The following is a 14050-nucleotide window of genomic DNA, read 5'->3' on the forward strand; positions in this document are numbered from 1 at the left end:
CTGCATTGGGGCAGCAGACAAGCCAGCAGCACCAAAAAGGTGCTGATGCCTCAGAAAGTATTTGTATGATTAAACTTCACAGCCAGGTGGACAATGGCAGTGCTGGAACTGGGAACCTGCATGGCATGAGGACCACAGGAGCCGGGAGGAAACTGGTAGCAGATGGGCAGGGGAAATGAGAGCTGCCAGAGACCCACCTCAAAGCTGAAGAGGCTGAGCAGCCTTCACAGAAGGGAGTTCCTAAATCAAACATCCCATAACTAAGAGAGCGAGAGCTGCATGGGCAATGAATTATGTGGCGTTAATTCCTTCCTAGAGTGCTGTTAACACAGCTAGGCATGGATTAATGCCCCATTACTCACACACCAGGACGTCCCTTCTACATTTATTAAAATGATCAAGCAAATTAGTTTCAGAGCAATGCACACACCACAGCATGGGGAATTGCCTCCGTGCTAGGCAGAGAAGCGGTGCAAATGGCCCGAAGCTCACACTGCCGCACACAGATAGCTCAGGAGCCTCCTCAACCCAGCCTCTTCCTTTTCCCAGCTCCCAAAATCCAGCTCCAGAGAGCAACAAGAGCAGCCAGATTGGGGGTACCACAATGCAAACCTAACCAGCTTTGGATGTATCTGGTCCTCACAGCCTCAGCCACTGGCAAGATGGTGCTATTTTGCTCCCCTGCCTTGCCACGCACCACACACGCTCATCCACCTACGCTACACAGATGGTAAGGTTTTCTCCAGGATGGCCAACCTTTGCACACTGCAAACCTGCTGCACTCCTGGTCAGCCTGGCGGCACTGGACTATTAACCTTCGGTTCTTGCCTGACCACCTGAAGGAAAAGTGCTTACCAGAGAATCACTGCCCAGCCTGGGGCATGGAAGCAGGCGCATGGTCTCATCACATGCCATGTATGCCACCAGCAAGCTTGGATGGAAATACAGGCATCCAACATCTCCACAAGCTGAGACATCACGGGAGAAGAAACAGATTAAGCTGACCCACACCTCTTTGACCACACTCAACACATTTATTGCCACTGCAATGCCCTATGGCTGTGGTTTGCCACCTCTACCTCCAGCTGCTACTGCTCTGCCCACAGTTTGACCCTGGGGGTCCCCACAGCTCAGCACCCTCCTTCTTGTCCTGCTCTCCCTCTGCCAGGCTGCCAGAGCCACCGCTGGCATCCTCCAAGTCAGCTACGGGCTCCCAGTCCACCAGGTCCCCCAGTCCTGCCAGCAGCCCCACCCCAAAGGCTGACTCTTCGCTTCTGCCCTCCACCAGCCCTCAGGCACAGATCATTGGACATGCCGATTTATCTGAGCGCACACAGGCTGCCGTTTTGACAGAAGACCTTGAGCCAACGTCAGCTGTCGCTGTGGCCGAAGGAAGCAATCCCATCCTCTCCCTACACCTAAACATGCGTTCCCATGCCTGCTTTTGTGCCAGCACAAACATTTGTGTAGAGTGGTCAGACAGGGATGAGAGAACTGGAGGCCAGCAAATGCTGGAGCTGTCACTGAAAGCAAACATTCAGCCTACAACCTTGACCTGAAAATAAACGGCAGAAGGGGAAGACAGGACTCCCTTCCACACATTTCCATTTGTCTTGAGAGCAGACAAACAGTGCCCCAGCCAGAGAAGCCGACATCAAGAAGCGGGGCTCAGAAGCTGCACCAGCATCCACTGTGTTGAGAGGACACAGCCATGCGATGGCTCACAGTCAGAGAAGGAGGAAGGGGGAGGCAGCGGGGGAAGCCATCAGCAACTAGTACCTGCTGGGAGAAGAGAAACCCTCTGGGATCAGCACACTGCTTTCTTTCACAGCGCAAACACATTTGAAGGTATGGACACCTTGCAAAGTTTTGCTAACGACTGAAGCAAAGCTGCCATCGCAACAATAAGGTTTAAGGAGTGCAAACTGAACTGCAAATATTTCCAGAGAGAAGCTGCTTTCTAGATGTGTGCCAGGCACAAAGCACACAAGGGAGTTGGCACCAGGAAATCTCACCTGGGGAGAAGCTGTTGACTTGGCCCTTGCCTGCTCAGGACATTTCAGGATAGAGGGGATGGAGGCAATCAGCAGCAGTTTCATCTCTGCTGCTCGCTTGCCCTTAGGCACTCAAAAGCAGGGACTGCCATGAATTTCCTTGCAGCACCAGGCACGGCATTAGTCCTCAGTAAAACAAAGCAGCTCTCGAACACGCTGGTGGACGCTCCCCCACTGTCACAGACTGTCACCTCCCCAGCTGTGCAGTGGGACAGCACGGACCCTTCGTACCATTCTGCCACCACGCAGAAGCCCCAGGGCTGCAGACGCAAACTCACCTGCCTCACGGTCAGCGGCCGACTGTCCCCGTACGACACTGGGCTTTGAAAGCGCCAAGCCCAGGGCAGGTCCCCCCCTTGCCTCAGGTGAAAAAAGGCCAAAGTCCCAATGGGGAGGTGCCACGCCACCTGCCTGCACCGTAGGCTTGCTCCCACCCCCATGGGGACAGGCTCAGTGGCACAGTGCCCACTCAGCTTGCAAGAGAGCAGGGATGCTGAGCCCCAGCACACAGGGTGCTCACTCCTCTTTCCCGACAGCCTCCCACAAGAGCCCACAGCTCCTGCAGTCCTTTCTGTCCTCCAAAACTTACCTCTGCCTTGTGCAGCTTCCCTCCCGCTGGCTGCTCGAGATAGGTGTCCCCCAGCACTCTCCCATCTACAGCCAAAAATGCCAGAGCACATTCACAGTGAAAACAGTCAGGCTGGCACCCTTGCAAAACAGCAGGCAAACTCTGCCCCCATATCTGGCCTCCATGCTCCTTGCAAACTGGGCTCAGTCTGGGGACTTCTCCATGCTGCGAGACCTTGTGATGATAGAACGCCTCAAAACATCTCCTTCATGTCACAAAGAAATAGGCAAGTTCCCTGGCGGTGCAGGATGGTCCCCAGGCTGAGGGCATGTTACAGAGACATTTGGCTTTCCAAAGACAGGTAGTGGCAGTACAGATTTACCTGGATGCCCACAAAGGGGAAAAAGAGGACCAAAACTCCTGATTAGCAGCAAAGGCTCCTGAGGTCTCATTCCAGCTCCGTCGCTGACTTGCCCTTTACCTTCAGAAAGGATTTCCAACCACAACAGGCAGTCTGAGGAACACCCTGCTCCCAGGACAACAGTCCAGCTTAGGAAAAAACAAGCCATGAACAAAAAGAGTCCAACATCTTATTAGAGGCACTTGCTCACCACATCCTTTACCCATCCGGAGCAGTGTAGTTACCCATAATGTTCTCACAGGACAGGAGCCACAGCAGGGCCATGGTGGAAGTGTCACAGGGGACAATCCTGCAAGCCCCTGGGACTACAGCAATGTCCTATATTCTGGTACTGCATGAACAGTATTGCAACTATCCTCTCCCCCAGGATTTATTTGAGATTTCAGGAAATTCAGAGACCTCATTTATCTTCACACAACAGCAGTCAAGAAGACAAAACAGAGGCAGCAGAGACTGGCCTTGGAAATGCAGCCACCTCCACCACTCTCCAAGGAGGGAGAGGGCTCAGCACTCAAGAGCTGCTTTTGAGCTGGTCCAACCAACCCTCCCATCTCATGGACAAAAGTCCCACCATGTGCTGGAGGCAGCTCTCTCTTCCCCCCCCACCCCAATTTGCCTGCTGGCCTCAGTCAGCAGGACCACCTTGATGCAAAGCAAAAGAGTTCCCAAAGCCATCAGACAGACACTTTACTGCACCTAGCAACAGTCCCTCTATCTGCTTGGCCTCAGCCTCACTGGGAAAAGCTTACCTGGCTGCCAAGTCCAAAGCAAGGATCAGAGTGAGTGGAGCAGCAGGTATTACTGGAAAGGAAGGGGGCAAAAGAGCAGGGAAGGAGGTGGGGATCCTCCTGCCTCTGGGCAGAAGGAGTACGAAAAACACACCCAGTTTTTCTCCCCTCGGCTCTCTGTCCTGCTGGAAGCAACAGGCTGGCCCCCCACTCCCAGTACAGCATCATGCAACTTTGCCTGCTTTGCTGAGAAACCTTAAGCAATAAGTCAAGACAACAAGCATCTTCCGTCACCTCTGTGAGATCTAAGGCTTGGAGAAAGGCCTCCAAAAGGCACTGTGAGCAGCAAGAGAAGTGCCTTCCTGACCTGCAAAGCTTCTCCAGGCCAAATAACCAGCAACTTGCTGAGATTAGTACAGAAGCCATTTGCCCTGTTGCTTAACAGGGGGAGTCCCATGGAGGCCTCTCCTCACATCAACATGATCTCTCTTCCAGATGAGTCTCCTACCCCTCAGCTCTACTCCAGGACAGCTCAGGAAACAGGGTCCAGTTCATAAGTCCTAGCACCAGATCACACTCCAGTTACCAGAGCACATCCCACTTCAGCTGGGCAAAAAGGTTTTCAAAGGGCAACTGCTCAATGCTAAGCCATCTGCATTCAAGTCAGATGGAAAGACTCGAGGAGCAGGCCTGTGCCAATCTGGAACAAATTCCAGATACGCCCTTTGACTTTGCATGTTGTGGGAAACTGCCCTGGACTGAGAGCCAGAAAGTTGACGCTCATCTTGAAACTGGGCTTGGGTATCAGCACTGCAGCACACCAAGAGGCCCCAGTGCAGATCTGGGACCTGTTATTTTAGGGGCTGCACAGACCTTCAGTCAAGGACAGTCCCTGTCCTGGAGGTTTTGCAGCTGAACTGCAAGATGGGATGAGTGAGGACAGCCATTAGAAGGACTCACCCAGGGCAAGTCTTGCTGTCCAAGACATTGGGGCTGCCAAGCTGAAGGAACCAGAGGGAAAGTTTCAGCAGGACAAATGAGCTTGCAGTCATCTCACTGAGAACACATAGCAGAGTCCTACTCCATAGGAGGGCAATACATTAAAACATTCTCATCAGGCAGTAACTGCAGTGCCTTCCCTCACAGGAGAGAGAGATAACAGGTCTAAAAGTGCTCACAGCACCCCTGGCAAGACAGAGGGGAGAAAAGGAAACCCGTGGGAGCTGTTGGTGCTCTCCCCATCTCAACCTGCCTCTTCTCCGAGTTCTGAAAAAGGCAGTTGGGTCTAGTGGATGACTCAAGAGAGACCTGGCTCCTCTGCTCTGCACAAATGCTGCATCAAGCATGCGACAGCCCTGCTCCCCTCTCATTCCTCTGAACACTTACAACACAAGTAACATGCCTCTGAATTATGGACAACTACTCATGCTCAAAGGCAAACTCAGTCTTGGCTCTCCATGGCTTCTACAGAAACATGGACCAAGAGGTGTAGGAGCCAGAGGGCCAAAACCCCTTGCACCTCTTATCATAAAATCTTCAGTGATGTGGTGATACGAGGTTGGAGCATGGCCATAGCAGAAATTCAGGCTCGGCATTCTGCTTGAAAATAGTGGTGGGCTCCCGCCTTTGGTCTGTAGAGACCTGCAAGTCCCTGCACCAATTCAAAGGGATCTGTAAAAAGTAGCTACAGAACAACTAATCCATACACAAACACAATGAACTATACATATGTGGCAACTTCTAGAGAAAATTATTATTTAAATTAAATTTATAATGGCCTATGGTATTTTGCAGCTGAAGAGCCAACAGTGGAATCACAAGCTAACTGACAAGATAGTAAAATTGCCCACATATGACCGTGCTGGTGTACAAGCAAGTTTGCAGCTTGGACATCTTTGGATGACATAAGTGGGTGCTTATTGCCAGTGATGCCCCTTTCCAAGTGCCACTTGAGAAATCATGTAGTCACACATCAAACTGGTGTGATTCTAACTATTTTTAAACCCACCTTCCTCCAGATCAGTTCTCCATACCAGTTTTTATGAAATTACAGATTCAGAGACAGGCAGCATTAGCTGGACAAAGAGGACAGCTTCGCTGAGAAGCTGGGAGTCTGGCAGGTGGGAGACAGAGCTGGGAAAACAAACGAACTTAGAACTTATATATAGCATTTCCTCTTCAATAATCTGTGGTGGTCCAGAAAAGGCAGAGCTAACTGACAGTGACAGACAGACCAACCCTTTGATCCAGAAGGACTTACCACTGAGAAACTAAATGGTGCAAACCCCTCACTCGGGTGCTCTGCCAAGAGACTGGCAGACTAGAAAAAAGGTTCCCCCCTCCTAATTTAAAATAATCACCATGTACAAAGCAGTAATTAAAAAAAACCAACCAAGAAGCCCAAGGGAAAGAGAGGGTTGGATTCTAGCTCACTGGGTAGGAATGAGGCAGAGCGCTGAGCTGAGGTCCTGGGGCGTGAAAGGGACCATTCATTCCGCACGAGCAACAAAACCAGGGCTCCTGGCTCTCAGCAGACCCATCTCCTCTGAAAGAAAAGGGGTGCCAGCAGCCCTGCTGGGCGGAATAAGCACCTTTTGGGGCCAAATTGCAGCAGTACCTCCTCAGAGCAACACCCAAACACCCACAGAGCTGTTCCTATTAGATGCCTTGAAGTGCATCCTCCTGGGACGGTGCCGGCTCGCTGCGGCCAAACCCAAGGCTGCAGAGGGGAAGGACTGTCAGTGCAGGTCAGTGCTGTGCCCCAGGTGGTCCTGCCTTGGGGCTAGCATGGGGTGCTCAGGATGGACATGATGCAATGCCAAGGCCTCCAGGACCCCGACGATGGCCCACAGGTCAGAGAGCTTGGCAGCAGCTGTGTCAAGGACTGACTTGTGGATGACCACCACCTTCATGTCACAAGACAAGTACAGTTTTTCTCAGAACGCTGCATGCAGCCCTAGAAAAGGCTTTTCCTCTTTGAAAGGCAGGGGGGCAAGGGGGAATATAAACTCTTCTTCTTTTGAGAAAAAACAACTCACAAATCCAAGTTTGTTTCCCCTGCCTTGTGTTCCTTCAGGTAGATGTTGAACAAGACACACACCAGAAATAGCCCCAACTTCAGCTACTCCAGGGTTACAAATTAAGCTCCATCCCTTCCAGCCCAGCAGCCAGCAAGAGGCCTGCTGAGCTGGCTCTGACACATGGCTGCTCCCACAGCACAGCGCAAGGGAAAACCAATGAAGCTGTTGGGTTAAACTCTACTATGTCAAGGCTGGTGCTTCCTTCTCCAAACTCATCCAAAGCAGCAAACAGAGAAGAGAGAAGGGAACAAAAATCCTCACTGGCTAAAAAAGCTGGCCTGGAAAATACTCCCGTCTTGGTGTGTGCCAAGTGGCCCACAGCTCTGAGCCCGTGGGCTGCTCTGATCCTGCACAGAAAGCCTCCCACCCACTAAGCCATGCACTGTCCCTTCCTACCCCTGAAACAGAGAAAAGAAAAAAAAAAAAAAAGGGAAAAAAGAAATCACCACCTCCAGCCAGCATCCGAGGTACCTCAGCAACCATTTCTGCTCCTGCAGACTTTTTCCTTTTTTTTTTTTTTTCCTGCAATGCACCCGTTAGGAGCTGCACGTGGGTCCTTCCATACCACCAGTACAACATATATTGTGGCAGCTCCTCACCCCACTAACCACTCACAGTACCGTCATCCAAGCATTGAGCTGTCCCAGGAACAGGCTCTGAGGAAGAAGAAATAAATTTATCTGCTCCATCCTGCTGCAGAAGGACTCGTGTGCATGCCCTGTAACTCCATGGAGATCTCACAGACACTTTTATTTTCCTACTGTGCCTCCCAGGAGGGCCAGGTCCTCAGCAGATGCAAGCCAGAAGAGCTCATCATCTCTGCTGGAGCCTGGGGACTTGGTCCCCCACCAGCTGCAGTGAAAGGGCACATTATTACAAGCACATACGCACTTCTGTCCAATTTCATGGGGTTTCCTTGCCCGTCTGCCTGTAACAGCCTTATCTTCTCAATGATGCTCCTGAACAAGCTCATGATGACCAGGAACAGTACTGGCCTTGACAGCCCAAGCTTACTTGGCAAGGGGGAGAAACAGCAAATGAGAAAAGTAAAAAGAGGGAGGGGGACCAGGCAGGATACCTGCATCTCACCCAACAGCTAATTGCAGAAAACCTGACCAAAACTGTGCGAGCACATCACCTGCTTTCTAGTACCACTCTTCCTGCTCCTCCTTCCAGCTCATGTCACCGCAAAGAGCATGACCTGTGATTACTATAGGAAGGAGAAGAAGAGAAGAAATGCGGGAAGCCTCCTCTGCATGTGTAGTGATCTTGGCTGAAAAGAGCCCCTAAAATGCTTAACTCACTAGTTTTAGAAGCAGTACAGGACCTTACTATCCCACATGCAGGACTACAGGAACAGAGACACACACCACCATCCTGGACTCGCAGGCTGCATCATTCCGGGGTGGTGGAGCACAAACTGGCATTCGTCCCCATGACCTGCATCTTCTGGGGGGAAAAAAACAAAACAAAACCAAAAACAAACCAACAAAAAACCTGGTGGCAAGCATCTTGGCAGCATCCCACAGGACGCTAAGCTCTGTGCGTGGCAAAATCCAGGCCAGAAAAAGGGACTGAGGACCATAGTACTGCAGAGAATGAAACTGCTTGCAACTATTTTTTGTCCTTTCACGACAAGCTTGCCCTTTCGCAGTCTCAGTTATGAGCAGCGCTAGAATACACCAGCCACTTCCTCTGCCCCAGGATTCACTGAGGGGAAACAGGGTAGACAACGAAGCAAAACTACTATCAGTACCTAGTTCATAACCTGTTTGGAGCAGAGTTCAAGCATGGGTTGCTAAAGTTTATTTCTGTATATTTCTGCCTCCCAGCCTGTGTCACATCATGCCAATTCATTCTATGGATCCTTTTCTACAGACAGCATAGAGCATAGAAAATATCCAGGGCTGGCTGTTTAGCAAACCGGCACTGAAAGCTTCCTTCCGTCTGCTGCGCCTGCTGCTAATTCCCTTCACAGCTCTGCTCATTAATAAAAATACAACACAATAAAAGAGAACCGCACACATATACACCTTGCCCAAATTCCCTCCATGCTGGCTGATCCTGAGTCACCACCAGCGATTAACTGTTGCCATGCACTGAGGAGGACACGGTTATTAAATTAATAGGGGCTGCTTAACCTGGCTACAAATATACATGAGTTCTTTGTGCCTTAGTGAGCTAATAAGGCATGTGCTAATTACATTAATTCAAACAAGCCCAGCGTGCCCTGAGGGCAAAGGGAAAGAAGGGCACAGCAAACCCAGGCTCTTTCATAATAGCTGTTCGAGAGCAGAAAGTACTTGCCTTGACATGGCTTTCAAAGGAGAAGCAGAGGAGTGCTGAGGAGCACTGCGGCTTGCACCCTACAGCTTGCTCAGCCCAGCTGCCTCGTTAACATGCAAGAAGCCTTGCTCGTTCACCCAGCCCTTGGTGCAACGATAGACAGGGGATCCCCTCTCCAAAGGGCCAGCTGGCTTGTCCCTTCCAACCTCCGTGGCCCAGAGCACATCGCAAGCCTCAGGATGACACCCCGCTGCATTGGGACCATGAGCCTGGGACCCTGCAGGCAGCCCCTTTCCCACAGAGACCACATGGCACCGGCAGCCTCCAGCCACGCAGCAGCACCGGGGGCTGCAAGTCACCCAGCATCCTGCCACGCGCCGCTTCTCACGCAGACCTGTCTCCTCCACGTCCCCAAAGTCAGCCAGGGACAGCTCGGCTGGACAGGCAGCACACGGAAGCTGCAGGGTGAGCTCAACCAAGTTAGGCAATCCCAACCGGCTCCCTAAACCCAACCTGGCAATGGAGGCAGGCGGGCAGGACTGTGTGCACCTCCCATGTCAAAACAGGAACAGAGCCTTCAGAAACGGGAAGGGGAAGGGACAGACTGCGGCAGGGGAAAGACAGCAGGAAAGAGAGACACACAATCCCAGCAAAGTTCAGATATGCTCAGAGAGGAGCCTCCCGTCTCTCCAGCCCAAGGGTAACCAGATCCCTCACCTCTGCCACCCCTGGCAAGGAGCCTTCCTCAGCAACAGCTGTGCTCACGCTGAGGGTGTCTGCTAGGCACTGCCACCATCTCTGGGCATGCAAGGGAGGGAGAGGAAGAAGAAAGGAAGTTGGTCATACTTCTTTGCATCTCCAAGGACACGTGCTCACCGAGCACTTTCTGAAGCATGTGCTTGTTCCTGTGAACGCTAGGGGACTGTGCCAGAGCAAAGAAAAGGCGTGGGGTTTTCTACCCTCTGTTCCCACTTCTTCCAATACCACGTGCATCTGGCGGTACACAGGGCCATCCCCAGGAGGCCTGAAAAGCAACCACCTTTCTCTGGCAGCAAGGACTATGCCATGTGAATTGCAGGGTATTTTAAAGACATGATGCTGACTCTCTTCCTCAAAGAGAGAATATACAATCAGGCACCAGGTGAGACCCAGGGTTGCGGAAGGGTTAGTACAATGCAGTTTGTCCTGCACAAAGAGGCACTGGTACAGGCTCAATGCAGTCTTGACAGTGGGTTGGCAGAGAAGATGCAAATATTTTCATGAAGGAAACCACGCTAGGGATTTTTAGCCCCTGGAAAGTGCATCTCTCAAGCCACATGATTCTCTTTCCCAGCAGAGGCTGTGGTTACTCAACCACTAGTCCAGCATAACTTCAGGCTACTGCCAAAATGGAGGGAGCTCTTCCTTCCCCCAGCTACTACAGGAACTCATTTCAGACCAGGCCTATTCCCAGGTCAATGCATTGCTGTGAACAGACATATGCTTGGGCCAGCACAAAAAGACAGAGGCAGGAGTGAGAAGCAGGGTTGCCCCTCTCAGCAGCAGCCTGCAGCCTGACTGCTGTGGGCACTTGGAAAAAAACCCAAACACTTAAACAACAGTAAAATAGAACAAGATTCCCTCCAGGGAAGCCTGGGAGATAAGGGCTTCTGGGTCCTGAACGAAATTATTTAAAAGACCTAGAAACCCAGAGCCCTGTGGGGCTATACATCAACTGATAGCTGTCACTCAGAGTCCCAAAGGGGGACTGCATGAGCCTGGCTGGAACAGCAATGTGTCCAGCAAACCCCACACCCTGCCCCTGTAGCAAAGCCACAGTGCCCCGAGAGAGCCAGCCCCCAACGTGGGTGCCAATACTAAAATACTGTATGTTAATGAAACAGGACCCCAGAGTGAAAAAGGACGTAAACCCTCCTGTGTCACCCTCTGGAGTCAGGAGCTGGGCTCCGCGTAAGGCAAGGTGACAGAAGCATTGAGCAGTAGCCACCATGTAAGCATGCAAACACTGGTGTACAGGCTGCAAGCTCAGCTGCTCACTAGAGCCAAGACTATATTTCAGGTGCCTTTTGTACAAGAGACCGGACATGGAGAGTAGACAGGATAACAAAAGGACACCTCCCAGCCTCCCAAACACTTTGCAACAGCAGGTAGAGACCTTTCTGAGGACGGAAGCTTATCTCATTACTTCCCACTGCTGAAGGCAGAATTTGATGAATGCTCCCAGTATGCTAGAAGAAATGCCAGTTAAATGTCATGTTCATCAACATTCCTTGCCTCTCAGCCACAGGAATGGTGATACACGACTGCTGCTGCCAGTCCCTTTGCTGTGGGGGTACATGAACATACCTGCTCTGCTCCTGCATCACATTCTCTTCTCCCACCTCAGCTATTTGCTTACGCCAAAGCTGTTCAGATCACAGCAAAATGGTTCCTTGCTAATCGTACATCAGCAGCCCCACAGGGGTCATGTTGTTCCTAAAGAGGTTAGCAGTTCCTCCAGGGAAACTTGTACATGCTCTGTGACAAGCAGAGGAATTGTCAAGGGGACTGCAACACTCGTGAGTCTGTGGGATAATCCATCCACCCACTCCCTGCTCACCCAGAGCACTGAATCAGCAAGCTGCAAGGCAGGCAAGGTGTTCCCAGCAGGAAGACAATATATTTAGGAGGCTACAGGCAAATGAAAACACATGCAGTCCTGCTCACCTAAACACAGCAGAAGGAGATGGGTAACACAGGGAAGGAAAAGGAGTGAGAGGAAAGAAGTGAAATAAATCGAACTTGGAAAGTCATTCTCTGGACATTAAATGTCTTACCTGGCTACTCTGCATGTGCAGTGCAATGCTGCTACCTGCCAGATAAGAATTTACCTGATGCATTAAGCATCCTCTGTAAAGCGATTCATCTTGCATTGCTTAAGAATTAGACCTCTTTTCAGAAAGTTAAAAAAAAAAAAAAAAATTCATCCCTGAAGCACACCTCGCAGCCCTGCTCCAACTACCAGCCAACACTGTCTTGCCAAAGAGTGCATGGCAGGAACGGCAAATAACATTAGACACAACGAACTGTCATGCCAGCGAGCAGTGTAACAGGCGCGTTGCACTGGGAGACTAACAGCGGTTTGGCCATGCAGGAACCAGACACAACGCTCTGCTCCAGAGGTCCTCGGACAAGGACTTCTGGGCTCCAATCCACAATCCCCACCAGAGCCAGCTATGGCTACTGACTTGGGAACCTGCCTGTCCCACGGCAGAGCCCACACAAGAGGTGGTGCAGCAGTCTGCTGCTGCCACGGTTGGTGTCAGGACCCCAGGTCTGGTACCAGCTGGGGAAACCATGTTCTCCTTCCTCTGCAAGAGCAGTAACCTCATCAGGGGAGAGGGGAAGTTGGCCGCAGCAGCCAGTTCTGCCAGGGTTCATCAGATTCCCTGACCATGACATGTAAACCCCCTCCCATTCCATATCCTTTCAGGCTACCAGCAAGTTTGTCAGCTTGCATATATGCAGAGGTGCGTCCAAACAGCACATGCCCTTTGCCATGGCTGATCTGTTTGCTTCCAGCTCCAGACCACCTCAATTAGCACTGTCACAGGTCCAGGTAACCACACCAGCGTGAGAGACAACCCGGTGTCAGATCATGCCGCAGCCTTCCCACAGTCTCACCCGCATGCTGAGCAACGTCTCCCAAGCTGCACGGCAGCTCTGCAGCCTCTCTCCCATGAGCTGACCCCGTGCCTCTGCAAACTAGCCATGGCTCACCTCCACCAGAACGGCCCAGCAAGCAGGCACAGCCGAACCTCACTGCAGGGGAAGCGGGAGCTCGCTCCATGCCAGGGACCCGGCAGAGCTGCAGAGACCGAGTTAGCGGTGTGCGGATGCCTTCCGAGCACGTAGAGGGTGCCGGAGCAGCCTGCTCAGCCTCCCCAGGAGCACGCTGGCAGGCAGCACATCGCACAGTGCACTCGGGCACGCGCCCACACGCAGCTCAGCAGCGGCCTGGCATTTCTTCTCCCCTTTCCAAAGCCAAATTCAGACCATCTGTTGAAGTATTTCTGCAAATCATCCCTCCTTCAGGAAGGGCCGGGGGCTGAGTTTAGTTGTTTATATGGCGTCTGGCATTTCTCTAGCGCTTATCACTTCAGTATCCAAGCTATTTCCTTCAAGCTCTCCGCTAGTTTTGAAGAACCAGAGTGGGGCACCAATGAATCTTCATTTTAAGTTTCTGGGGGAAAAAAAAAGGGAGGGGGGGCATCAAAAAGACAACAGCTGCTCAGGTCATGCACACATTTAGCTGCTAACAAAGCAAATGGGACAGTTCACGGGAAGGGGGTCAGGCCAACACAACGAGCTTTATGTCCTTTAACAGAACTACTACCCTTAGAAAATAGCCTTCTGCTCCCAAAGGATGAGATGAACCAACAAGTGTTCCCGTTGCCTTACAGAGAAGAGCTCAGCTTACCCAGGACATGGAAAAGGAAGCTACTCCCATCCCTGAGAAAGCCAACACAAAACATAAAAGGAAAATAAAGCGCCCAGAAGGAGAGACCATTTACTACATCAGATCATACCTTCTGCAACAGCTGCCATTGCTATTGTGTACAAGTGCCGAAACCCTAGAAGTGCTGCCGTCCCTATTTGATTGTAGGGGACAGGGTCAGAGACAGACATTTTACTGCTTATCCAAGGTCACGCTCTGAATCTGTGGCAAAGGAGAAAGCAGTACCCAAATTCACAGTTAGCCCCTGACATATCCTGTCGATAAAACATCCTTCCTTCTTTTTTCTTTTTTTATAAATCCCTAACTATCACAGAGCAAAGAGCACAGCACTGAACAGGGCACCAAACAAGCTCCCAGTCTGCACATGGCCTTGGAGAACGTGTTTCCATCCCACCCTATCCAGCAGGCAACAGGG

The sequence above is a fragment of the Haliaeetus leucocephalus genome, unplaced genomic scaffold (genome assembly GCF_000737465.1).
Source record: "Haliaeetus leucocephalus isolate CR32 unplaced genomic scaffold, Haliaeetus_leucocephalus-4.0 Scaffold161, whole genome shotgun sequence".
In the NCBI taxonomy this organism is placed as follows: Eukaryota; Metazoa; Chordata; class Aves; order Accipitriformes; family Accipitridae; genus Haliaeetus; species Haliaeetus leucocephalus.